Source organism: Neodiprion pinetum, chromosome 2, assembly GCF_021155775.2.
Source record: "Neodiprion pinetum isolate iyNeoPine1 chromosome 2, iyNeoPine1.2, whole genome shotgun sequence".
In the NCBI taxonomy this organism is placed as follows: Eukaryota; Metazoa; Arthropoda; class Insecta; order Hymenoptera; family Diprionidae; genus Neodiprion; species Neodiprion pinetum.
The window spans coordinates 27,244,700-27,269,910 of NC_060233.1; the positions used below are offsets into that span (position 1 = coordinate 27,244,700).

General features: G+C 35.3%; 1 protein-coding gene and 3 non-coding genes across 4 annotated transcripts in view; 3 read left to right on the forward strand and 1 right to left on the reverse strand.

Moving 5' to 3' along the window:
• The first annotated feature begins 7,526 nt into the window (after nucleotides 1-7,526).
• On the forward strand, nucleotides 7,527-7,599 carry TRNAA-AGC (transfer RNA alanine (anticodon AGC)). Its single transcript has one exon. It is a non-coding gene; the product is annotated as a tRNA-Ala (tRNA).
• A 2,342-nt stretch (nucleotides 7,600-9,941) lies between these two features.
• Nucleotides 9,942-10,015, forward strand: TRNAT-AGU (transfer RNA threonine (anticodon AGU)). The gene has a single exon. It is a non-coding gene; the product is annotated as a tRNA-Thr (tRNA).
• A 9,118-nt stretch (nucleotides 10,016-19,133) lies between these two features.
• Lim3 (Lim3 homeobox protein) overlaps nucleotides 19,134-25,211 on the forward strand; it is a 113,577-nt gene continuing 107,499 nt past the window's right edge. Inside the window, exons 1-2 of the mRNA XM_069133344.1 lie at nucleotides 19,134-19,243; nucleotides 20,065-20,166. The gene's annotated coding sequence lies outside the window, so the exon portion shown is untranslated. The remainder of the gene's footprint in view (nucleotides 19,244-20,064; nucleotides 20,167-25,211) is intronic.
• Nucleotides 23,492-23,563, reverse strand: TRNAC-GCA (transfer RNA cysteine (anticodon GCA)). Its single transcript has one exon. It is a non-coding gene; the product is annotated as a tRNA-Cys (tRNA).

Sequence of the window (25,211 nt, forward strand, 5' to 3'; positions counted from 1 at the left end):
ACGAACGACTCCAGATTCTTTCAAATTTTACTGACACCTCCATTCATTTTATAATTTTTAATCCTCCTCTAGTACATGAAGAAAACTATCAGCGATAGTGATTCTTGTGTAAAAACACTCTCAGCGTTCTAAGGAAATCGTCGATTTTGACGCTGAACGTCGAGAAAACTAGAAAGTTCTATTTGAAGTACAAAAAGTGCAGTTTAAAAAAAAATTACCTTTCAGAATTTTCGATTTTCAAAGCGTAAGGTAATTTCATTTACGACAAGGTGGACATCGAGAATTTACAATAATAAGTTAATTGTCAGCTAATGAACTTTTAATCATAAACTGACTAAAGTCATGAGGTCTGCTCGTAATGCGTTTCGAAAACCGATTAGAAAGATCAATGCATAAGTCAACTACGATTAGCCGTGTTTTTTTCCGACATTACTTTTACAATGCAATTAATATTTCTCTTCCCTGCTCTGCATTGTAAGTTGATTTTTACGAATCTAATTATTTCTCATATCTCGTGTAGAGGCTAGAATGGCTCATCGATATGTGGCACAAAATCACGAAGGCGGTGAATTTCGACTTCGAATTTGAATGAATATATTGTTGAAGCTATCTTCTTGAAAAATTGTATCGGGTCATTGGTAGACGGGTCTGTTACAAATATTTGAAAAGGCCATGCTCAGAATTTAAAATTACGTTAATTAAAAGCCACTTATAAAGAACATGTCGTGAGTAATACATAAAATGTTTTTTTTTTTTTTTTCAATTATAATAGACGTATATCAGAGTTTTAATTACTGAGATCTCTTGATATTATTATTGATTTTCACCTCCCGTGATATCGAGAAAAATATTAAACGAACGAAGTCGTATCTGCGTAGAAAGTAATAGCGAATTTGAAAAGGTGACAGAAACTTTGGAAGCTAAAAGCAGCAGTCAAGTTTCATTACGTCAAACGGCGTAGTTCTAATGCAGTCAATTTCAACTCTATTAACATAAAATTCACATCGCTTGCATAATAATTTTGTCAGAGGTTCTGCCATTTCATTTTTCCGTTATCGCTCGGAAATATTGTTTTAGCATTAATGTGCATTTTATCTTAACAAACTTTGGAGTGAGCTCATTAGAACTACGCCGTTTGAGGTAGTAAAACTTACTTTGATTGCTACTCATAACTTCCAATGTTTCCGTTATCGTTTCCCACTTGCTATCATATTCTAGGTAAGATTTTGTTCGGTTAATGTTTTGTCGATTTCAGCTGAGTCAAAATTAATAATGACAGAAATAGTTCTTACAATAAGTATCATTAAATTTAATTTCATACTCCTTATCAGTCAATCGGTATAACTGATTGAAATTTATCCACATTGAACTGGATTTTTTTAAATAGAACCCATTCGAGTACTTTACGAAATTTACTCGACATTGAAAGTAATTGGAACGCGAATATTGTGATTTTAATTAATTCTGATAATAAATCAGTTTCAGATTAAACGTATTTAATCCAATTGGTAATCAATAAAGAACTTCTGATTCTAATGATTAAATTGCCACATATAAATTATCAGAATCCAATTCTGTCCGATTAGAATTTATTTGACGTATACCTATATTCGCGAAGAATGGTGCGTTGCTTCAATAAAATGTCACTTTTGTCCAAGTTCGGCAGTGACACAATTAAAAACAATTATAAAAGTTGAATATGAATGTGCCATCTACTTTTGAACACTGTTCACGTAGAAACCGATCCAATCTGATTCAACTGCTATTATAGGGTATGAACTTCGCGTCCGATTGGGGCAAATCATAATAATTGGAAACGATTTAAATTTAATCTGTTTTAATTACTTTAAATACAGTTTTGCTATCAGGGACGAAGCTCGTGTATGTATATATATTTTTTTTTTTTTTTTGGAATGAAAACCAAGAACATATTGACGTTAAAAATGGCAGTATCAAATTGGGGTAAAATAGGCCTGATACAATGAAAAACGACTTTTTGTATTTTGAAGTGAATTTTCTACGGTTTTTTAACGTTCAACATTAGATTTGATATTTTTTTCAGAATCCTGATTTTGTTTTTTCACACGACAAACCGTTATTCTTACTTTTTTGAACTCACAAGAAAAGCACTGGAAATTAGAAGAAGAATAGCACGATTTTTTAAAAAATATGTGCTATATTTCTAACGTAACAGGGAGCCAATCAATTTTCGTAACATAATCTACTATTTACCCGTAAAATCGTAATTAAATTGATGGGGTTAACAAAATAGATACTTTACTCACATTGATTTTGTGGATTTCGATAATATGTTTGTCAGATATAATGCAATACCGTCCGGAAATTCAGGATCACATTTCGAATTTTCGATAATGCAATCGCATTACAAATACACTTTCATACGAGGATGATCATTAAGCTTACTTTGATTTTCTTACAGGCTCAAATTTATAGCTAACGGTCGTAAGCGTGCAACATTGCGATGGGTAATTAGCATTATACGGAATTTAGCGGCGCACGTTACAATATTAATAAGAAATGCTGTTCACTCGTTAATTATCGTGAACCACTAATCACCAGGCATGTTACACCTTCATTTTCTGCTGAGTTTATCAGTCAGCAGACTATTCGCTCCTTGATAACGTAAATTTTTGTAAAAAGGAGAAGATCGGGGCAGAGAATTCTTTGCTGAAAATTAAAATTTTCCAAACAACGAGATTAGACCAAGGATTTAATGAAAACTTCAAGACAAACGATGACCATTTGTTGATTTCCATGTACAGGCTATCATTGATCGTTGATCATTAAATAAAAGCCATCATTCATATCGGTCTTTACTTATTTTATTTTATTTTTTTTTTTTAATTAATAAATTCTCTGAACATCATTTTAATTCTAACTCGGTTAAATCAATTTCAGTTAATTCAATTTGCTGACGTCAGTGACTAAAGGCACTACCTAAGGTACGAAAACCGTTCTTCATTATATCGACACTACGATCCCAGAAGGAAATTCAATAATAATTATACCGCCGTCTCAGTTTCACCTATAATCTCCGTACATGTGGCGAACAAACTTTTACTTTACAGTCAAGGCCCTTACTCGTCACTGACTCGAGCTTCCGGCGCTTCTGACAATTTCGCAAATATCTGATCACATTCGGAAAATACGATTCGGAAGTCCACGTTTCGTCCGTACGTACTTAAAGGTGTATTAACCACGTGCAACTGGCCACTAATAATCGTTTGCAAATCTTTGAAAGTGGTAAATTCTGTCGGTAACAGATTCCTCGAAAGCGGGTCATGATTAAAACATGACGCGGCCACTGGATATTAGGTTGGGTTAGTCTGTAGGATTCGTTCTTATATTCTTCGTTCTTGCATGACGGCCTTACCATTCGTAATGGCATAGTTTGCAGAATTTATCGGCCACCGAGAGCTGCAGGAAAGGTTAACGTACATTGCCACTGTCGAGGTTTTACAGAGTCAAGGATTGCTCGACACTTTGTCATTCAATTACACCTAAGCTTGTACCTTTGTCAACGTAATAGTCCAAGCAAAAGCGATTAACCACGCGTTGTTGATCAACTGATTTTCTCGATTGATTCAAGTTTCATGCATATTACACTCACAATTGTATACGCAGTATTGACGACTAGTGGTAAAATCGGACGATTCGTGGAGGCGCGACTGAAATAAGTACAGGAACGTAAACGAAAATAATACATTTCCAGTGTAAAAAAGCCCGAGAAATAGTTTTCAGCGATACTTTTCATCACAATTGTAAGGGAAGAGTCTGTTGGTCTGGCCGACATACTTCCGCCATGATCTCAAAAACGGTCCAGGGAAAAAACTGAAACTGTTGGAAGATGACGGCTGGATGAAAAAGTTTTCGAAGAGAAGTTGAAAATTAAAAAAAAACCAATTAAAAAAAAACATTTCTGAAAGACAAACGATTTATAAATTTTTCAATAAACAAATTTATAAACTGGGAAAACATGACCGTTTGTTGAGAAAACGTAATAAGGAGGAAAAAGTATATGTTCCTCGGTGGAAAATTGAGAATCGATTTATTTCCGGCAGAATCGTAAGTTCAAATAACATTGATATTACAATCACACGAATTACATCTAATCACAGACTCCCCGGCTTGAATAAAAAAGGATACTCATCATTGTAATTCTATATTACAGTTTGAGAATATTTGAATAAAACTTCTACTTCTTCTTCTTCTTCTTCTTCGCCACTTGGTTTGAGACCTCAATAAGTGACGAACGGTTGCACGAGTTGAGTTGAAATTTGAAAGAGGAGTTAATGTCATTGAAATCTTGCCTCCTATTGATTTTGAAGTAAATCAGAACGCGTCGTAAGACGCTTTACATTTTTTAACCGGTAGATTGCATCTATCGTAAATGATTGGTAATACGATACAGTATTATTGCTGCCGGATACTTGCAAAGAGTAGTGAAATCCGAATGAAAAACATTTGAGATGTAAAAAAAGCTGACAAGTACCGTAATTACGTTTTAATGAAATACTTATCGTCAATCTTCACCGTGAAATCAGGAAAAATGCCAAAAAAGATGATTGCCAATGTTTTCTCGCTACCAAAGTTGGGACGTAGTATCAACGAATAATATCCAAGCATTCGTTCGGATCTACCTGCTACTTTTAAACTGCGAAGATTTATCGATTTTCCTATTTTCAATACACAACAATCGGTCGTAAAAGAAGTCATACAATAAATAGCTCGTCATATATCCTGCTAAATACGCAAACATATTTAACCTTAAAGAAAAGATGTCAGCAATTATTCGATGTCTAGGTACACTGTCGCTAATCGAATCTCGAGATTCGTAATGAAACAAAGCAGTCAACATTTGTATACTTTTCTCTGTTTAATTATCAAGATGGATAAGAAAGAATTATAATAACACCAAAATGCCGAAATTTAATGCATCCGGAAAGATTTCAAATGTTTTTGATTCGGGAGTAGAGCCACGAAATCGTGTAGTTGAAAGTCAGTCAATTTTTGCTTCCTTTGTGTCTGTTGTTTTTTTTATCCTTCTCTTCTTTGTACTTTCGTATTATTTCTTTTTGTGAAATAATTTGTTTCCTCTCAATTTACTTTACTTCGTTTGCTAAATGTTTTTTCTTTCATCTATTACGCGAACACGGATTATTACGGCAAGCATGTACAACTCATGGCCGATGAAAAACGATGACCGTGAACGTGGCGATTGTCACGGTCGGTGGACTTGTGCATGCCTCTTGTTACTAGACTCCTTTCTAGAGATGTACTTATTTTTCTTAGCTCACAGTGTTACCTTCGGTATGAAATTGTTGTACAATTAGTCTATACCTCGTTGGGACGAACGTGAAATGAGAACGGTTTTATTCTTTGCCGCAATCCTCTACTTGTATTATTATTACTTGGGAAGACGAATTTTTCTTTACATACAATGCAATTTTCAAAAGGACACGTTATTCTTACAAAGAATTTCCGACGAGTATCTTGCAATAGTTTCTGAAAAAATCATCATCGGAAGAGATTTCAAACTTCTGTGGAACGACTTGCGAGACTTTGATGAGATGCCTTTCCCATAAGCATTGTAAAGTTTATGTTAATTGGGTGCAGGTCGATTAAAATTAGCGAATATTGTACTTCGATTATGAAAAGCAACGTATCAGCAAATGATTAAATAAATCGTAACGGGTGGCATGAGGTGCGGATTAAGTTTTTAATTAATAAATTGTAAACAATGAAATTAAAGTATGTTGAGGCTAAGAGTCTTGATATAATGAATAAATATATTTCGTTGACTATTTTCAGGACCCATTTCTTAACTGTTACAAAACTTATTAACGTGAAATGAATATGTGTGCTGTTTCAACTGCGATCGAAATTTTGTAGTATTTGCAGCAAATAGAATATTAACTTCTCATTCTAAAATTGTGGCGGATAAAGCGAGAATTGATTAAAATTTTGTTTTTCTCATACTAAAAAATTAGCACTAGTTGTAAGAAATTTCACACCGTGTTATCCCGCATGAAGATTTATCAACAGTTAGCAAATCTTGTCTGAGGATTCGAAGCTCGTAAGCTCACCAATCGCACGTTCCAAGCACGTTCTTTACATTTTGCACGCAGTTCGTAGGCCGAGCGGTTGATTTATAATAAAAACCAATCCGACAGTGCGACAATAACGTTACGGAACTGATATTACAATCTTCGGACTTATCCGAGCTTCTTCCAGCGTTTAATTGTCAGTGCGGTGTGTTTTTGTTCATAAATTCCTGATCTGGATACGCGAAGTTACGTTTGAAGTTAGGTGCGTGCGATGTAAGATTTATTTCCTACTCGCACGAGGAAATTCGGACGTTCGTATCATCGATTCCATTCAAACGCACGCTACGTGATCTTCGTGCGCCAAGAACGACGTGAGCTTTTCGACCGTTCCAGAGTGACTCGGTTTGGAAAAAGTGACAGCGGCTTCATCCGTAGTACGGTAACGAGGCAACGAGTATGTACTTTGACGTCACTAAATACGACTTTCGATGAAGTAGACGATTGATTAACTGTTAACAAATCTTCATTCGTTACCGATATTTAAGTAGTTGAACATTGTGTTCGATTGTTTTATATAACAGGATACTGTTTCTAAAGAAACAGATGACTTATTAACTATTAACTAATCTTCATTTCACACAAAGAAGTATATAATACAAATCCGCAATTTCGTATCTATAGCTAAATAATTATTTCACCACATTAAAATATACGATTTGTTAACAGTAAATAAATCGTGTTCACTATAAACAAGACTCTTTTCTCATTGTCAGTGCAGAGTATTAGATTACATTACGCATCGCTGCGTGAAATATGTACTTCTAACTTATACCCATATTTATTACTTGAAATAACCCTTGGGGAAGATGTGTTGCTAATAGTGAAACTTGTTTTGAAAGTTGGAAAAAAAAATCGAAAATCACGTTCAAAATTATTATTAAATCTGCAGTAAATGGAAAAAAAACAATTGTGTTCAGAGACAGGTATTTCGTATGGTTTAGTTTTGGTATTCAGTTTTGCATGCTTTCTTAGCGAAGTTTCGTTTCAAGATGGATCCTAAAACGAGAGAGAATTTTCGTGAGAAATTTAAACGACGCAATGCTTACTGTCGAAAATGCTAAACGTTCCGGCTTGTAAATACCTAGTTTAAAATTTCTGTTACACAGTAAAATTTGTAATATTGTCACAAGAACGTATGTTGTTTTTTCGTGATCCGTAAATCGAGGATAAATACCCTAACAAGTCGGTATAATTTTCACTAATAGAAACAGACGGAGCAGGTACGAAAAATTGAATCCGTCGTTTTCCAACATCCTTTACAATATAGGATCATTTTTCCTCTTTATTTCTAAGGCAAATTGATAACAACCGTAATCAAAGACCCAACGGCACAATGCAAAGAATCACTGCGGAAGAATGATTGACCGGATTTTCTCAATTGTCAGTTGGCCTGTTATCGGGGGCGTAGCTCAGATGGTAGAGCGCTCGCTTAGCATGCGAGAGGTACCGGGATCGATACCCGGCGCCTCCAATCCAACGTTTGAAATTTTAATGTTTTTTCTCACTTCATCATTTTTAATAAACTCGAATAACAAATGTGAGAGAACAAATTCTATCAGAAATTTTAAGTACCGGATGGTGCCCGATAAAAAGCTGCAGTTTACCTAAAATGTATTTAGCAGAGGGCTCTGTTGTCCGAACCCACTTACTTCAGAAAATGTTAATCCGAGAATTCAGAAGCAGAATTTAATAACGTATAGAGTCAATATTCCTGAGATTAAATTTGTAGAAAATCTCATATCATCAAATGTCCAAATATTATAGAAATAAAAGTTAGAACTTGGTCGTCTAGAAACGGCGGAAAACAGATATCCAGAATGTAGAAGGGTCATTATTCAGAATCGTACAATTCGGAAAGATCAGGATTCCGAAAATAACGGTATAGATGGCTTTTATCGACAGAATTTCACATTCCGAGTCCATCCAAATAATCTATTTTGACTTGTAAAATGTTTTATATACAGAATCAAACAAATTCTTCGATATTTTTATGTCATTAAACTTATATTATCATAAACTTATATTTCTTGGCTTCTAATATGATATGAGTTATCGACTCTTCTTATATATTGCGATTCTTCATTCTGACGGTTCTGATATACTGCAATTCTATATTACGAGCCTTTTATGAGATTACTACTCGGAGTTTTAACCGTTCTGATTCTTCATTCTTCGCATTTATGAATTCGAATAGACGAAAATTCTACGTTACGATCCATACGAAGGTTATTTATTTGCGTGAGTAAGAAGTTTCTTCTCTGCATGCACGATGTATAAGGAGACTGTAGTGTGTAGCAGTGCTGGGCAAAATTGTAATAAAAAATTAACAATTACAAATCACTAAGGATAATTTTTAATGACATTGAATTCCATTAAAATTATTTTCAGTAATAATAATTGAATCGGAGTTCAGTGAAATTACTTTTGATAATTGTATTTGACTCAGAGTCCATCGAAATTATTTCCAGTAATTGTAATTGAATTGGATTTCATTAAAATTACATTGAGTAATTTGAATTTAATCAAAGTTTATCAAAATTACTTTCAGTGATTGGAATTTAATCAGAAGTCATTTCAATTATCCTCAGTGATTGTAATTAAATCAGACATTATTAAAATTCTTTTGAGTAATTGTAAACCACACGATGTGGTCCAATTGAATTTTTTTCTCTAACGTTATTCCTGTGAAATAATAACAAATAGACAAATAAATTTACTCCGTTTTTGGAGTATTCAAATGGTGTGATCGGAACGAGTCTTTTACAGTCAATATGTGAATGGGCTATGGTTACCAAAGTTTTTTGGGTAGCTGATCAAGGATTTCACATTACTTTGAAAAATTAATTTGTTTAAATAATTTGCTTGACCAGTCAATGTGAATATGTAAGCTCCATGAAGTTCCCGATGTTTTCGGAATTTGAATTTATGTTGAGAATTCGACATTACGTTTCCAAAGGTAATTTGTTTAAATAAATTATGAAAAACAATTGAAATTTGAAAAAAAAATATAATCATTTCCATTAATTGTAATGGATAACAGAAAAATTACAATTGTTCCAAGTAATTGTAATTAGTAGCAAAAAAATTACAATTTTTTCAAGTAATTTTAATTGACAACAAAAAAATTACAATTATTTCGAGTAATTGTAGTTGATAATCATAAAATTACAATTGTTTATACTAACTGTAATTGGTAAATCAAAATTTATAATTATTTCCCGCAATTGTAATTAGTTACTAAATATTACAGTTGTTCACAGTAATTGTAATTTACGGGTAATGAAATGACGAAAGTAATTTCTGCTGCCCAATTCTGAGTGTGTAGATGTTATGTTTACCCTTTTTGAATCCTTGCTTCCGACGAGAAGCCCGTAAGACCAGCAATGCCGTCTAATAAATGAGATACGGATGTGCGAATCATTAATCTACGAGAGAATTTTCTTGATAGAATGTAAATTTGAATGTTATTTATTTGCGTTTGTGAGCAATCGCATTTGCGTCATTCTGCTAATGGCCTTTTGGAATTTTCACCAGTTGTGTAATCTAAATTCTATAACTTCAAATTTCGATACTTTTATATTCCATTTTCATTATTTCTGGCTTAATAAAGATTCACCACTTTGTTCTTTCGTGATTGTGAGTTTTCGATATATTTATGTTCGAAATTCTGATCATTCTGATTTTTTACCCGCACCCGATAACGAACTGCCGTGCAGTAGAATTATTTTACTTTCGTTAAAATATGGGTGCTCATTGCTGCTCAAGTAAATCAAACTTTGAGACATATATAAAACTTTCTGAGTGATCATCAACGGCGCCGTGGCTTAGTTGGTTAAAGCGCCTGTCTAGTAAACAGGAGATCGGGGGTTCGAATCCCCCCGGGGCCTCTTCCTCGACGAAACGTCTAGTCGGGATCAAAATTTTTTTTTTTATTTCTTTGGAATTACTTCTTGAAATCGACGTTTCATCCCCGGTGAAAATGCAGCTGATCAAAGCTATTTATATTCTTATCTGCTTCGGCATGAAAGCAAGAGTACAGAGATAGGGCTGACAATTATACCTGATTCGAGGTTTGGAGCACCTGTATATTTACTCAACTTACGCATCGTCGAACCGACTATCGGAGTTCGCGTTTTTGTAAATCCAGTCATGCAGAAATATGTACACGCGTTCCAATCGAGTTTCCGATGGAACATATTGGACTTATCAAAACTAAAATTAGTTAAAAATCGATACTCGTAACCAATAATAATTATTACGGGAATGATCATTATCATTAATTCTTACTATGTATGTTATTAGCTAATGTAACCTAGGTTCAAAAAGGGAACGTTACGGCAGCGTTGTCGGAGTAAATTGGGTATAAATATCAAGGAGGAAATAATTATCTGAATCGATGTGTCAGTAAGATTGTAGATTGTATATAATTCACTTGAGTTAACGACAATTAAATGAACTATTTAAAATTAGCTTAAATAACGAGAATTTACTGAGAAATAAATTAATTGTAGAAACTTAAGTGAAATCGATTTGAATTAATTTGGATTCGTGCCAGAATTATTTCTTTGTGCTGAAAGCAAAATCAAATTGAAATTAAAAAATTAAATTAAATTGACGGGGAATACGAAAGAATGATTGGAAAGTTTTTGAAACTCACCTAAATTATTGCAACATATCGAGAAAAAAAATGAAATCAAATTCTCGAATTGAAGTGAATTAAGTTGGAATAAAGAAATTCATCCGAGTTGAGACATCAATTAGAAATAAAAAAATTCAGCTTACTTAGAAGAATTAATTTAATTTAATTCAACTCAAAAAGTTATCGTGTCACTTGAATCTGTAGTTATTATGAAGGTGTGATTGAAGCATGTTTCATATTTTATGTGACAAATTTCATTTCAACATGCCAGGCCATTCGAATTGTCAGTGTACCTGGCACAATTTCTGGATTTAGAAAATCAACTGCGCATGCGCGAGTTTTATCGGCTGTTCGTCCAGGCTGGCCATCCCGAGTTTCAGTTGTCAAACTCTTTCTGGCGGCGATGTAGTTGATACGAATTTTCGAGGTTAGACTCCTCATATAATTGAGACAGTGACTCGGAAAGGTTTGGGAAGCATTTGTTGCTGGGTCGGAAAGGTGATTCTTCAATGAACGATCGGAATTTAATGCTTGTGCTCTTTGAAAATTCAAACGTACACATTTTGCTTACGTTGGCCCGCCTGCATCGCAGACAAGAATATCGCTGCGGGAAGATTTTGCCGACCAATGAGATTTAATTATTTGGCGCATGCGCGGTTGATTTTCAAGTTTCAAGAGATTGTCCCGGTATATTCTATACAGCAGAAGCTTCTCTCTGTGTATTTCTTCCTTCATCTATTCCGACCGCTCAGTCTATGACTCTGGACCCTTCGATTGGTCTCGAACAGGTCGTACGTATTCCGTCACAATCGGGTAGCGGTATCCGTATCATCGGTATATCACCGGTTAAACGAAACCCTCGGAAAGTATGACCTATTCGCTGAAATTTACGGTCTCAGGACTGTCCTCGTGGTCAATATTGAGTCCGGCGAAGGCGCAGCAATCGCGAACCTCGAATGCGGTAGTTACAATAAAACCGAAGCCAATCACACGGATCGCTTCGCAGACTCTTTTCCCGCATCGTAATTCGTTCTCTTTCGAAGCCTCCCTTGCTAAACGTCACATCCCCGCGACGTTTAGATTCTCTCAATTTTTTCATTAGCACATGGTGCGATTTTGTCTCTCGTATCAGTATTTCAGGATCTGTAAGCGGACACACTTATTTCGAACTTTATTCTCGCATGCAGAAGTCGTGAAGATCAGAATATTTATAAAAACCTGAAACGCTTCGGCCAGATCATGGTCTTCTTTCACGGTTGGGTGCCAGTTGCGAAAAGCAGTAGATATTTTAACCGGAGATCAGAGAAAAATCTCAGGGCGTTTGGAATCATTTCCTCGGGCCTAATTCAAATTTCTCATTCATTAACATGTGGTGTTAGAAATACTTGCACTGATAGAACTGGGTTAGAGGTAACAACCTTTGGAGTTTCTATGTAATCTCCGTTTATTTGATCAAAGAAACACAGGTAAAATTACAGAATTGTGAGATATTTAATATTACAGAATCCGGGGCTCTAATAAATTAAAAGATCATATAATTAAATCCTCAATTTCCTTTTGTATTGAATGAGATTTGATATTTATTATTTATCAGCCTGCGATTTATGAAACCTAGATCCTATTTCTTTCTGGTCCAACAATTCTCCATTCATTTACGAACCTAATCTATTTTGGAAATATCGCTACATGTACACTTGATTAAAGGGGAGGCTCGCAACAGAAAGAGAGGGAGACCCAGGTATACCCTAAATTGTTCGGAAATAAATACTTTTTATAGAATCGAACAGGATTGAGAACTGTCGTATTACAAGCGCCGACTATCTGCAAAAAGGTTATGAAGAAACGGTCCGAATAACCGAAGTACGAACAGATATGCTCTTTGAATTTGAAGAAACAGTCAGAATAACGGAAGTACAAACTGATCTGCTCTATCAAGTGATTGCAACGATATCACTTCGAGCTGCCGTGTATCGCTGATTGCATACCTTTTTCGCTGCATCTTTGCGTTGTAACACGCTTCACGTATCGATTTGCGTCACGCGTGCATCAGAGATAAAGGAGATCTTTATCTATGCAGATGCAATATTCTCAGTCAATTACGCGCACGTTCGATTTATTACCACTGGAATACACGATGATCAACTGATCGGTTCATCTTACAATTATCAAGACTAGTTTGATTGCTTATCGAAATTCGACCGACCGCCTGCGGTGTGCATAATGCGGTCGTAATAATAATCCATGACACGAGTCACAGGATAATTGTTCAACTTCCGTACAGAAACTCTACTGAAAACGTTCATGTGCAAATTCGTTAAAGTATGTAAGAAATAACATAATTTAAAATTACAAAAGCACGAATCAGTTATACTAGGTCAAAAATTCTATAGTCAAATATTATATTGAACTATATAAGTGGTCAACTACGTAGTGAACCATATGATTTCTTATCTAGTATAACTGATAATTCGTGGTTTTTAAAATTTATTATGTGGTTTCTTCTATATTTTGTCGAATTTACAATTTGAATCATGTAATAAATTGCGTGCTGAATTTTTTTAAAAACATTTTATGATTTACCACATGAATATTTTCAGTAGGGAAGGTTTTTGACGAAATATAATTGACATACTCCCGCTAAAAAATTATACGAAAATAGTTAAAGACTGAGCGGTAACCGGAAATAGAAATTTCTCTCAGTGCATGTTTTCATCACCTTGTTTGACAGAAATATCTGAATACCTATCATTGTTCATTTAACGGCCGAATAACGCGGCTCGATCCGGTCGGTAAAGAAGATTTCTTTCCTACTGGCCGACGCGGATGCCGCAAGAACTCATCGTCAGAGAATACGGTTACTCGATGAGCCCAGGCTCGAACTTACCGCAGATGCAATAGGGAAGTTTGAAGGAAAAATTGTCTGCTTTTCATACGTGCATAAAGTAGGAGACTTGGAAGTGATTTGGTCAGATTTTTTCATTTCCGTTTGTGTCGAAAATTTTAAAAGTTGTATGCAAATTAATTTCATTGTTACTTTGTTACACCCATATCTTTGTAAGATATGCTCTGGTACTAGAACTAGAACTAGAACTTTCTCATAATCTCCCAACAATGACACAAAATAAAATCTTGAAACAACTCTATTTCGTTCAAGTAGCAACAAAACACGAGTCATGCCTTAGTCGTTCAACTTAGCATCATCAATATTTTTTCCTTCGTCATCAGTTTCTTTTTTACTCATTTTTCAATACGGTTAATGTTCCTTCTTATCGACCAAATGAATCGGTCACGCTACAGCAGCGCCTGCGACTAGTGTATAAATTTGTACATTCATTATTGTACATACATGAATAAATGATATTCACAGCTAATCAATCGCACATAATGATTAATTTAATGTAACGTAGTGCGTCTTGTGTCGAAATCAAATCGTTATTACACGAACAGTTGCTTGGTTACGATGGATGACGCCCGTAAATTTCCGGAAATGTTTTCAAATCAACTCGGACATAATGCTCAGGTGAATAGTAGAATAGCGAGATGTAAAAAATCTAGAAGCATATCTTCATAGCGATGAATTGACAATCAAGAAGTATGCAGTTGCACTTCATTGCAGTTTTATTAGTCGGAGACGCGTGACGTACGTACGCACTCAAGGACATTCGATCGCTTAAATGCCGCCAAATAAATTGGTCAATTAGAATACGCCACGTAACTCAGAATTCTGAGACCGACGCCGACGAAGAAATATTTTTTCAAAATCGTATAAACGTTCGATTATTATCAAGAATTAGTTTAAATAGCTATTGGATAAAAGATTGAGAACGTTTTCAGTATAGACCACGTTTAGCGTCAAATGAAATGGCATAATTTAATAACTCTAGATACAGATCCTCTTATGGTCAATCGATGAATACAATTTTTAAGAAAAAATAACAAAGCTGCGTGATCAACGCTGGGTTATGTAAGAGAATTACGTATCGTGGAATACAATAGCTCGAGTGCACGTCATCGCAGTGAAAGGGAGTATTTTGCTCGAATCCGCTTCGCACAAAACGCAAGGTTACGAGCTCATGAGTCCAATCACTGATCACTGATTGCGAGCATCCATATTTATGTGGATACGTCGCATGTTGTCGCACGTGTACGACGGATTGATTTCAGGCATGAAGTAAAAAAACGCGACATAATTCCACACGTGACAGAATAACGCCAGTCAACAAAAGAATCGGGCAAAAGGTGCGCATGTAAAACAGGGTAAAAGCCCGCGAATTTGGAAACGGAGCTTGGTCTGGACTCGAAGACGAAACGGTTGCTGAACCAGTCGCGCCATCGTGGCAAACCACTCCATTATTTTATATCCTCGTGAAATTCGCTTTCGGAAAAAAAGGGCGCAAAAAATCAATGCGCAGTCGGGATTGGCCGGCTGTTTGGGGTGGCGAGGGATTCGATTGGTCCGCGCTTTTAGGGGTGGTGCTTAAAGATGAGCTCTCGCTATGTCATCCCCTATATTGATCCCAACCTCGGCAGGTAAGCAAAGGCCCAGGATTTTTCTGTTGAAAGGATCTCTGTTGTTGCAGAACGAAAAAAAGCTGGTCGTGTTACGCGACACGGTTCTTTTTTTTTTTTTCTTTTTTTTTACCAAAATCTTCGACTCGAAGCGTATTCGAATCGGGTACCTACGCCTAGGAAAATTCAACCCGAATACATGCTTTGAGGTGTGAAAAGCATAGAGAACAACAGAGATCAAGCTTTCAGGTATAAATAATACCGTTCTTCGGTAATCAAACAAGAACTTATGATTGTGATCGTAGTTATTTAAACTCATGTTTACGAGACACTGGGAATAAAAAATTAAGATAATGACACGCAAGTGGGAAAAAATGAAAAAAGAATTACGTAACATGAAACACGGATAAAAGGAATAAGGCCTGGACTTATGCACAATGCACATACATGCAATCGAGTATTTGAACGAAATATTTTTTTCCATTTTTAGGGGTGCGTAATGCAGTGCAAGCCAAAATGACGAGGACGTATTTTTTGTTTTTCGTTAAAAATGATAATTTTCTCACGTTACAGGTGATTGAATTTCACTGATTTCAATATATATAGATATATCTCGACATCGGTGACGTCGCAATGTTATAGTTTTCGATCTGTTATATTAATGGCAATTTTTATTCGATCGAAAAAATAAAAAATACGTCCAAAGTATTTTTTTTTTTTTCCAATCTACAAGAGTATGAAATAAAAAAATTTCATTCAAATACTCAATTGCGAGCCCTTAACGCGGATATTAGATATCATGCATCGTCGGTTCGAGGACAGAAAGAATAACCGTAATGCCTCATGTGGAAATTTAATTTTCGGACGCTAGCTGGCGGTGAATTGAACCAAGTTGACGTTATGCCGGGTAGTTTACTTTCACGAGAGCTCGTATAGCTCTGATATATGTGGGCGAGTGACGCTATGCAGGGGTTGCAGGGGTTGCAGGAGTTGCAGGGGTAGGGCGGCGATATTATACGTCTACACGTTACGTACGTACGTGCATGTCCCGTATGCCATACGAGTGTAACCCACGTCTGCTTACTGCTACGCAGCACATACGCTCGAATGCGGCGATTCTTCCCGATATTCGCGTAGTAAATACTTCCTTGTGTACTTCGAGCACAAGCCTCTGGAATTGACGATCCCTACATTGTAGCACAAATTGTCCGTTTTGTCATATGGGCTTGGATGCGTGGACGTGATATGTGTACGTTGAAAAAAAAATTTATCGAACCAAACAACTATTTTTTTTTTTTTTTTATGACTTCCAGTTTATTTGCTTCGAACAACTTCTCGCTAAGGGCAACGACTTTTTAGTTGAAACGAAAATATTGATGCATTGATTCGTATGCTGTATGCTTTCGAGTTCGATGCATTTCAAACAAGTACAGAGTTATTTCATTTTGGAACAAAAACTTCGCTTGAATCAACAAATTTCATTTAGTTCGTGAAAGAATAGTACCTTAATCGCTGAACATGTCGGTTCGAAAGTACCGAGAGATTGGAAATAATAATCCTACGCTTGCTGAAATATCAACGATATTGCCAGATAGTATATTTGGCTCAATGTGATGTTTGTCCGACATAATCAATGATAACTATGATCAAAGAAATGTGTGATATGTTGAAACAAGAATTTGTTTCACAAGACAGGTTGCGATATTCGTTTGAGAAAATTATTTTTTTCATCGGATCATACGTATAGCTACTTCAAACAAAAAAAAACAAAAAAAAAACTCCATCCAAGTAAATGAAGATATGTTTGAGTGGAACCAAGGAAGAGTTCTTGAGCTGCTGTATTTGCCACAATTAATTCAAGTTATTGAATGATAGAATGAAATATCACTTTTCTCAGTTTTAAACAATCATGTGTAGTTGAAAATTGAAAGCGGACACTTCAAATTGACTTCAAGATACCATTGCATAGGCGCTTGCAATAAATGAATCATTGTTTCTACGAAATGAACATTATTTCACCGAATTTGATTCGATAGTCTTCTGATTTTTGGATGTGCATGTTTCCCGCTTGAAAATTAATTAATTTATGTAAAATGGGTAAATTAAAACCCCAAAAATGACAATTTGCCTTCATTAAAATTAAAAACTGAGGTTGTGTGGTGATAAAATGGCGCCGAGAACCAGGCTCTGACGTCATGATGACATTTTCCAATACCTATATCCTGTTATTATTGAAGAATTAAAAACTGGTGGGTATAAACCCACAAAAATTTAAAAAAACATGACTTCGTTGATGAATGTGGTGTTGTAGGTTGTTACGCTCCGTTATTATGGTTAGCAAACTTTTTAAAAGCAAGGAACCAACAACGAAGCAGCTAAAAATGTTGTCTGAGAAATTAAATCAAAACTATTTTTTACTTATATTTATTCTTATAATGTTGGACACCTTCTCCGTGGAAACGTCATTGGGAACGGTAAAATACTACCAGGATTGCCATTACTAATAGGAACTGTTGCAGTTTGAATAATATTTTGATGATTAGGAACTACTCATTAAAGATACGTATATCGTAGTTGTACGAGCATTTTTCACCTGCTGATAGTTTTTTTTTATTTTCATTCGTACGACTAACGGAAATTGAAAAGCTAATACAGCTATAAATTTGGACGTTTAACTGTCCATTGCAATGAAAACAACTAATTGTAAGTACAAATAGTAAGTTCAAATAATTAAATAGTGCTGCTCTTGTTTCAATGCTTAAATTCTCATAGCAGAGCAATCATGAATTCACTAGAGTTTAGTGATATGTAGCGCAAAACTTGCTCGTTACAACCTAACGCATGTCTGAATATTTCTCTTTCATTTCAGTGAACCAGTTTATTAACCGAATATTAATTGTGGAAAATAATTAGCAAAGGTAAAAGTAATGAGTAGTGTAATAGAATTATTGTCAGTTTGTGTAGAAGAAGATTTTGAGAATATACGTAAATTAATGCTGTTATTCGTTCAAGCAAAATGCTCTAATTTTGCAGCAATTAATTAAGTACGTGAATACGTTTTTTATAATTGTTTAGTCAATTTTGGAAAGAATATTTGCTCTATTTTGATCCTTAGACAGAACAGAAGTGTTTGGAGAAAGTTCAGATTTTCTAAGGTTAAAAAAAAAAATGCACATTTTACAATAGATGAATCAACTTACAAACGTTTTTATCTGGAGTGGAGAAGTATGACAGATATAACGAGCATTGTTATAAATACAAGGTAACAACGAGAAATGGGAAACTATTTTTAGATTTTTCACGCGATCATGAAGAAAATCGCTGGAAACCTCTTTTCCGATTCTGACAAATTAATAATCGTCTCCGTTTCAAACTAGGCGGCCTGTATATGCTAAGTAGGACGTCTCATATTTAGGGTGTTGACGAATTTTCCCCAAATCAATCATTTTCAAAGATGATAACGATAATTAAATAAACAAAAAGTTATCCAAAATATCGTGAAGTACCCTTCAAATTAATGTCACGTGACGTTTTTGGTTTATTACTATTCGGCTGTAAATTTCGTTGGTTGAATTTTTCGAACCTACTTCGCCGTCGACGATTAATTTTAGAATTTAAAATTGTCGATTCATATTTCACCTGCAATGTGTTCGGTTTGACATGGAATGACTTATAAGTACAAGGGACGAAAAACTGTTTACCAATTTTGGGCTGATATTTCTTCGGCCGAAAACACGATTCGTGTCTAGACAAACGACAAAGTCAGAGTTATTTACCAATCAGAATCAGAGGCTGTGACGATGTATTCGATTCAAAATAAATAGTGAGAAGTTCCGAGCGGATTAGTGAGGCAGTAGGCTCACAACACTTGAAGGAGACGGTCCAATTTAAATCTGTGCGAGACTGTAAATTCCGAGAGTGTAATATGAATACCGAAAGTGTACTTTAATGAGAAAATCCTCATCAGGTAATCAATCAACAGTCATTTAGTTCAACGCTTAATATAAAGAAAAAGGAAAGAGAATGAAAAATCATTTTAAACGGTCTAAATAGCACATAATAATATTATTCCTTGTCATTGCTTTATTTTACATATATTTCTCTATTTACAATGCTTGTCAGTTTTTTTTTAAACTTTAATTATACTTTTATTCATACACACTGCTGTCCATTTATATTTGATATTTAGAACTATCAAGCCAAGTTTGTTGACTTGAAACGAGTAGAAAGGATTCATTTTATGTTATATGATAAACTTGATACACTGAGAGAAATTTTTAGTTCCGGTTACCGCTCGGTCCTTAACTATTTTCATTTTTTACCCCAATCGAAAAATATATTTCTAGGTAGAAAATGAAAATTAGTTTTCTGTTACCGGAAAATCTAGCATCCGTTACTATTCTTTCTCGTTACGATCACTGTAACTAGATTTTCTTGCAACTGTTGCAAAAGTTTAATGCTCGTGCAACATTAATTTACGTTAAAGCCTTATTTAACTAAAAAAGTAGAATAAACCTCGGAAACTGATTTTACGTTGCAATTACCAAAAAAGTATCGACAACAGCGCAAAATGGTTAAGCGTACCTCGTTTTTCCTAATTCCAAAAATATTCAAACAGTTTTTTTTAACTATGCCTGTTTTACCGAATTTTTCTAGTTACTATAACAAATGAAAGTTGAATGAACGAACGAATAATCTGCTTTTCTTGACACTGTCTTGAATTATCTTGTGCATTTTTCTTGTAGGTCTCTTTTATTTCATACTTAATTGTTATTAAAAACGTTACAGGGCCATGGTGGCTAGGAGGATGATGACAGGGAATCGGAGGATAGCAGGAAGCGAAGGGAGGAATTGCCGCGTTCGCAATTCCAATACAGCAACGTATAGCGCGTAAGTTATTAAACTCGCAGCCATACATTGATATATTATTTTCATACAGTCGTGCGGATGTATAACGCATGATGTTGATATCTGTACACTGATACGGAACTTACGTCGGTATGATATGAAATTTTTCCGAAAGTTTTCGATTTTTCTACTTGTGGTGAATTTGAATGAATTCTTGAAATTTGCGAAAAAATATTTCATATAAACTTGTACGACAGGTACTTGATATTAACTGACTTCAATTCGGAAGTGGGAAACTTTTTTCGCTCGAGTTTTCACTCACCGAAAAAAACCTCTATTGAAGCATGATTTTGGTACATGCGGTAGAATTTGCAAATTTTCTTAATCAAATTTTAATTTTACATCAAAATTTGTATGGCCTTTATTGTCATTAACGATCGTCAGTGATTGAAAATCAATTAATCGTTCTTTCAAACTTTTGGAATAAATGATCATGTATCAGTTGAAGTTTTTCTATGCTGAAAACCAAAGAGTGGAAAATGAAAAAAATTAAATAAATAAATGAGAATGAATAGAAATCAAAATGGAATCGCCATGGTTTCCGGAAATCATTTGGCTGATCGTTTCAAATGACAATACTGCCAATGCATTGGTGTTTTCCAGAACTGCCATTGTTGTTCGACTCAATCTGAGAGGGTGAATACTAGAGAATTTGCGATATAAGTTTTTCATTGGTTCGGCCAATTTTTTTGCGTCAAATTGAAAATCTCACAGAGTTTTGTGTCAAGTTGAGCGAGATACAGCGTAGTCATTAAAGGATAGAATATAAACAGAACATTAGGTTTGTGGTGTCCAGTTTGACGCGGTCAAAGTGATTCTTTTACTTAAAGATCTGAAGCGAATACCTGAGAAGCCATTTGGAAAATTAATATTTCCGGGTGGCAGGAGGAATGTAGAAAGATTAGAAAATAGAAGCCAGAATCTGTTTTATATGATTTCAAAATTTTTTACATTTCAAATTCAATGCAATAGATTTTGGCGACTTTTAAAATTAGATACCGTGATCCTTTTACATCGATTTTGATTTTTATGCGTTTTCACCCCCACCTCGAAAGAAAAGTATCGGTATAAACTGGAACCAATTGGAACTTGTCGGATGATGCAAATTCATTAGTGAAAACGACGTATTTTTTGTGTAAATTAAATTTTAAAAAAATCCAGATCAAAACAGACTGCAACATCTTGCCTCGGTTTTGTGTACAAAAATACGGCCTTGGGGTAAGTTATTAGTTACACAGTTTTATCTTAACATTTTCAGAGAATTTCGTATACTTGCCTCCGCAATAAAAACAAAGAAGTCATATTATACAATATATGACATTCATTATTATTAAAAAAAAAATAACATCACTCATTCGTTTGGGGAAAAAAATAATACAATTCGAAAGGAATAATCTACAACATCTAAGAATAACCATAAAGGTTATTAACAATCAACACTCTCATGTCCTACCGTAAAAAAACAACTTGATGCTTTTTGCGAAAATAAACCCCTATAATTTTCCTGGGTCTCGATATTCATAAAAGACGAAAGGCACAAAAATCATTAAATTTTTTGCAAAATATCATGCACGAATCGTGTGCATCACAAAGCAGTATTTTCGGACCAGTTTCAGGCAGCATGGCGTCAATGTCATTTTGCAGTTACGGAGCTGATGCAGCAGAGAGTTGGGTACGGGGGTGGAAGTTGTGTTTTGCTCCATATTTCGCGCGAGTTTCCGTGGGGTGCTGGCCTCGGTTGATGGATTAACTCGCGACCCGAGTGGAAGGCAGCAAGGACTGCTTGGGAATTATTACTTTCCCTTTTTTGTCATTTCTTGTTTTTTTTTTTGCCTCATATATTCCAACGTGCCAAGCCGCCGCGGCAGAAACTGCAAGGAGCCATTCGCCCAAATTCTTGAATACGTAAGGCTACTTTTCTGCGTCTAAAAAAATACTTCTGTGAAATATTCGGACTCATTCCTCACCGAGAAGGACGATGAAAGGTATAAAAAAAATTTTTGAATCAAGGACGTACCGGGGGCGTGAAGTCGAATGAAATGAAAAAATTTAGGTATAAATGAGACGAAGGTTTAAATTCAAAATTGGCTCAACGGAAGAATTATGTTTTTCAAATGGAACAACAATATGTGATTTTTTCAACAACGTATTATCAACTGAACTCTTTTTTTAATTCAATTTCCAGTTTTTAATTTTTATTGTTGGATAAAAAGGTATATCCTATCGATAAAATATAAATGCATCAACTTTGGTTTTATCTTTCAGTTTCCGACTTGTTCGTTTTTTTTTTTTTTTTTGATTTCAGTAATTTTGGTACTAGATTGGACATGTTAGGATGTTCAATTTTTTTTTGTTCGGTTCGTTTGTTTTCGAACTCCTGTCATGTAATGGGCATATGTTTCGGTATCCTAAAGACCGCGCGAAAAAACTGATCTCTGAAAACTTCTAAATAGTGAGATGGTGCGATTTTTTAAAAAAATCGTACATTCGTGAGGCCTGAAGTAATAGTCAAATCGTCGTATTATTATCAAGAGAAAAAAAAATGCTATTTCAGACTTTTCAAAACCACATGTTAATTAATTTATTGAAAATCAATTACATTTTTCTATTTTTAATATCAATCCTGACTTGTGGAAAACAGAGAAGCGTTGTTTGAGATGTGTAGAATTATTAAAAAACTTGAAAGTCGATAACGATATTGCGGATGGAGAAATAACTTCGATCGAAACGTGTATAACACCAGCTCTACAAAATGAAACGAAAAACAACTTTTTATCCAAATTGTTCAAAGTTATCGTAAGACACATACCAATTTCATTCACATGAATTTTCAATAAATTAAATAACATTAAATTTCGCGTGATTGAATCTGGAATAAAATTTGTTTTCTCAGTAATGTGATGATTTGATTGGAAAAATTGATTATATAAGGTAATCGCGATATGTGCCAAGATATTTCATTCGTTGAAGTTCGTGTTAATATTGTATTTCAGCTGGACATTAGATACAAAATTGCACCAAGTTACCATTAATAATTTTTCCCGAGATTTATTATTTGACGTGATCTTTCTGGTTGACAATAAATTATTTTTTCATTGCGCGAGCTTCGGACAAAAATATGTACATTATACAAGCTCGATGCATTCCCTAATCGCGACTCGCCTTAAGCCTGATGATATGCAACCGCGCTCACACTGACGTGTATTTCTCGATATTAATTTGGCGCCAACGCTGTTTCATGAGACTAAAAATGAAGAATCTAAGAGTACCCGGGCTTATTCACAAGTTATTTGACGAAAAATAAATTAGGGGGCACCCGGGTTTGAACCGGGGACCTCTCGATCTGCAGTCGAATGCTCTACCACTGAGCTATACCCCCAATTGAGGATGTTGAGAGAATGACCCGTCTTTGACTCACACTAAATGCCCACGCATTTTCTGACGTCGTTGATCCAGTCAGATAGCTCCTTTGGTTATGGATGTCGTTACTGCACCCACTCGTTGTCAGACGCATAACGAGAGTGAAGTTAGCGCTGGTCTTTAGCCCGGTCGTTATCAAAACTCTTCGTGTCGCGTCGGCTCGAAAATTGACTGCAGACAACTCTGGAACCAAAAGACTCCGCAGAAATGTTTAGACCTATGAAATTTGTCGGCTAAAAAATCTTCGCGAACACTTTGGCTGTTAACTGTACGAGATAGTGATTTTACAAACCTACCAATTTTTCATCGTTCTTATTTCCTTTCCATTTTTGCACGCTGTTTTCGAATAAAGTGAGACACAGTGAGATGAATCAGATGATCTTGCGAAGTAAAATTTAAACACCCATAAATATGTTGGATTTATAGGTTGCATCGGAGATTTGAACACTATGGGTCACACTCATATTTAGTGTAGATTTAAGTTTAATGAAACTTAAAGTGGGCGGTACTCATGTTTGATGGCAGTGCAACGTATATTGGAAATCGCACGTGGTTACCTTTAGCGGGCTTGGGAGACAATCAGACAAACAATTTGACAGAGCTCTGAAACGACTAAAGATGGGGATTGAAATTTCCAGGGTGAAAAGTCGGCTACGACCCAATATGAGAACCTTCTTTAGCCTGATTCGCCTTCCGGTTCATTTGTAGCAGACAATTTTTAGCAACTAGTGATGTCAAGTCTGGGTCAAGGGTATTTATGACCTTCATTGAGACAAATTTTACTTGTTACAGTTACTGGAAAGTTATAGTAAATCGGGCTGCGTTAAACAAACGGTTCAAGAATTTGCGAAACTAAAAGGAGATGTGGCACAACTATTTAGCGTTGTTATAGTTGACAGTATAACATTTTTTTTGTTTGATTTACCGCATTGTTCATGCAAGTAAGGCCTTAAATTTTACTGTCGTACGAACATCAGATCCTCGCAGTAGTTAGAAGAAAATATAGTACGAATGGCCATAATCAAAAATGACAATACCGCATACTAGATCTCTAACTACAAAACAAAACTCATAATCATTTTCTACCCAGGACTGCATTTTCGTGAGAACAAAATCGGAAAATTAAAATATCCAAATACTGTACACTAAATTCAACGAGAAATTTGTCTCAGTGTAGTTTTTTCAGAAACGCATAAAAGCAGATGGTGAAAATAGACTGTCTGGTATAAGCGGAATGCGCGTAAGGAGCGAAAGCACATTTTAATATCTCGTCTTTTGTACATGCACAACAAGAGAGTCTTGAAAAAAATCCGCCCTGTTTACGGCAATATATGTACTCGCGTGTGTATTGTGTAGCAGGGTAAGCAGGCGGTGTGCATCAATGACGTCGGTAGACGAAGAGCTACCTCGTTCGAACGATTCTTCTCTCTTCTCTCTTTCGCACTGTAAAAGAAACCTTTCAGCGTATAAAAGAAGAAAATTCTCGGGGCTATAGTGCCCAACAACGGGCATTACCGACTGCTCCGTGGTAGTCATGGTTCGATGTGTAATCCACGTATTGTGCCAGCCCAGCCCTCATCAACCGAAGAGATTCGCCCCGCTCGCCT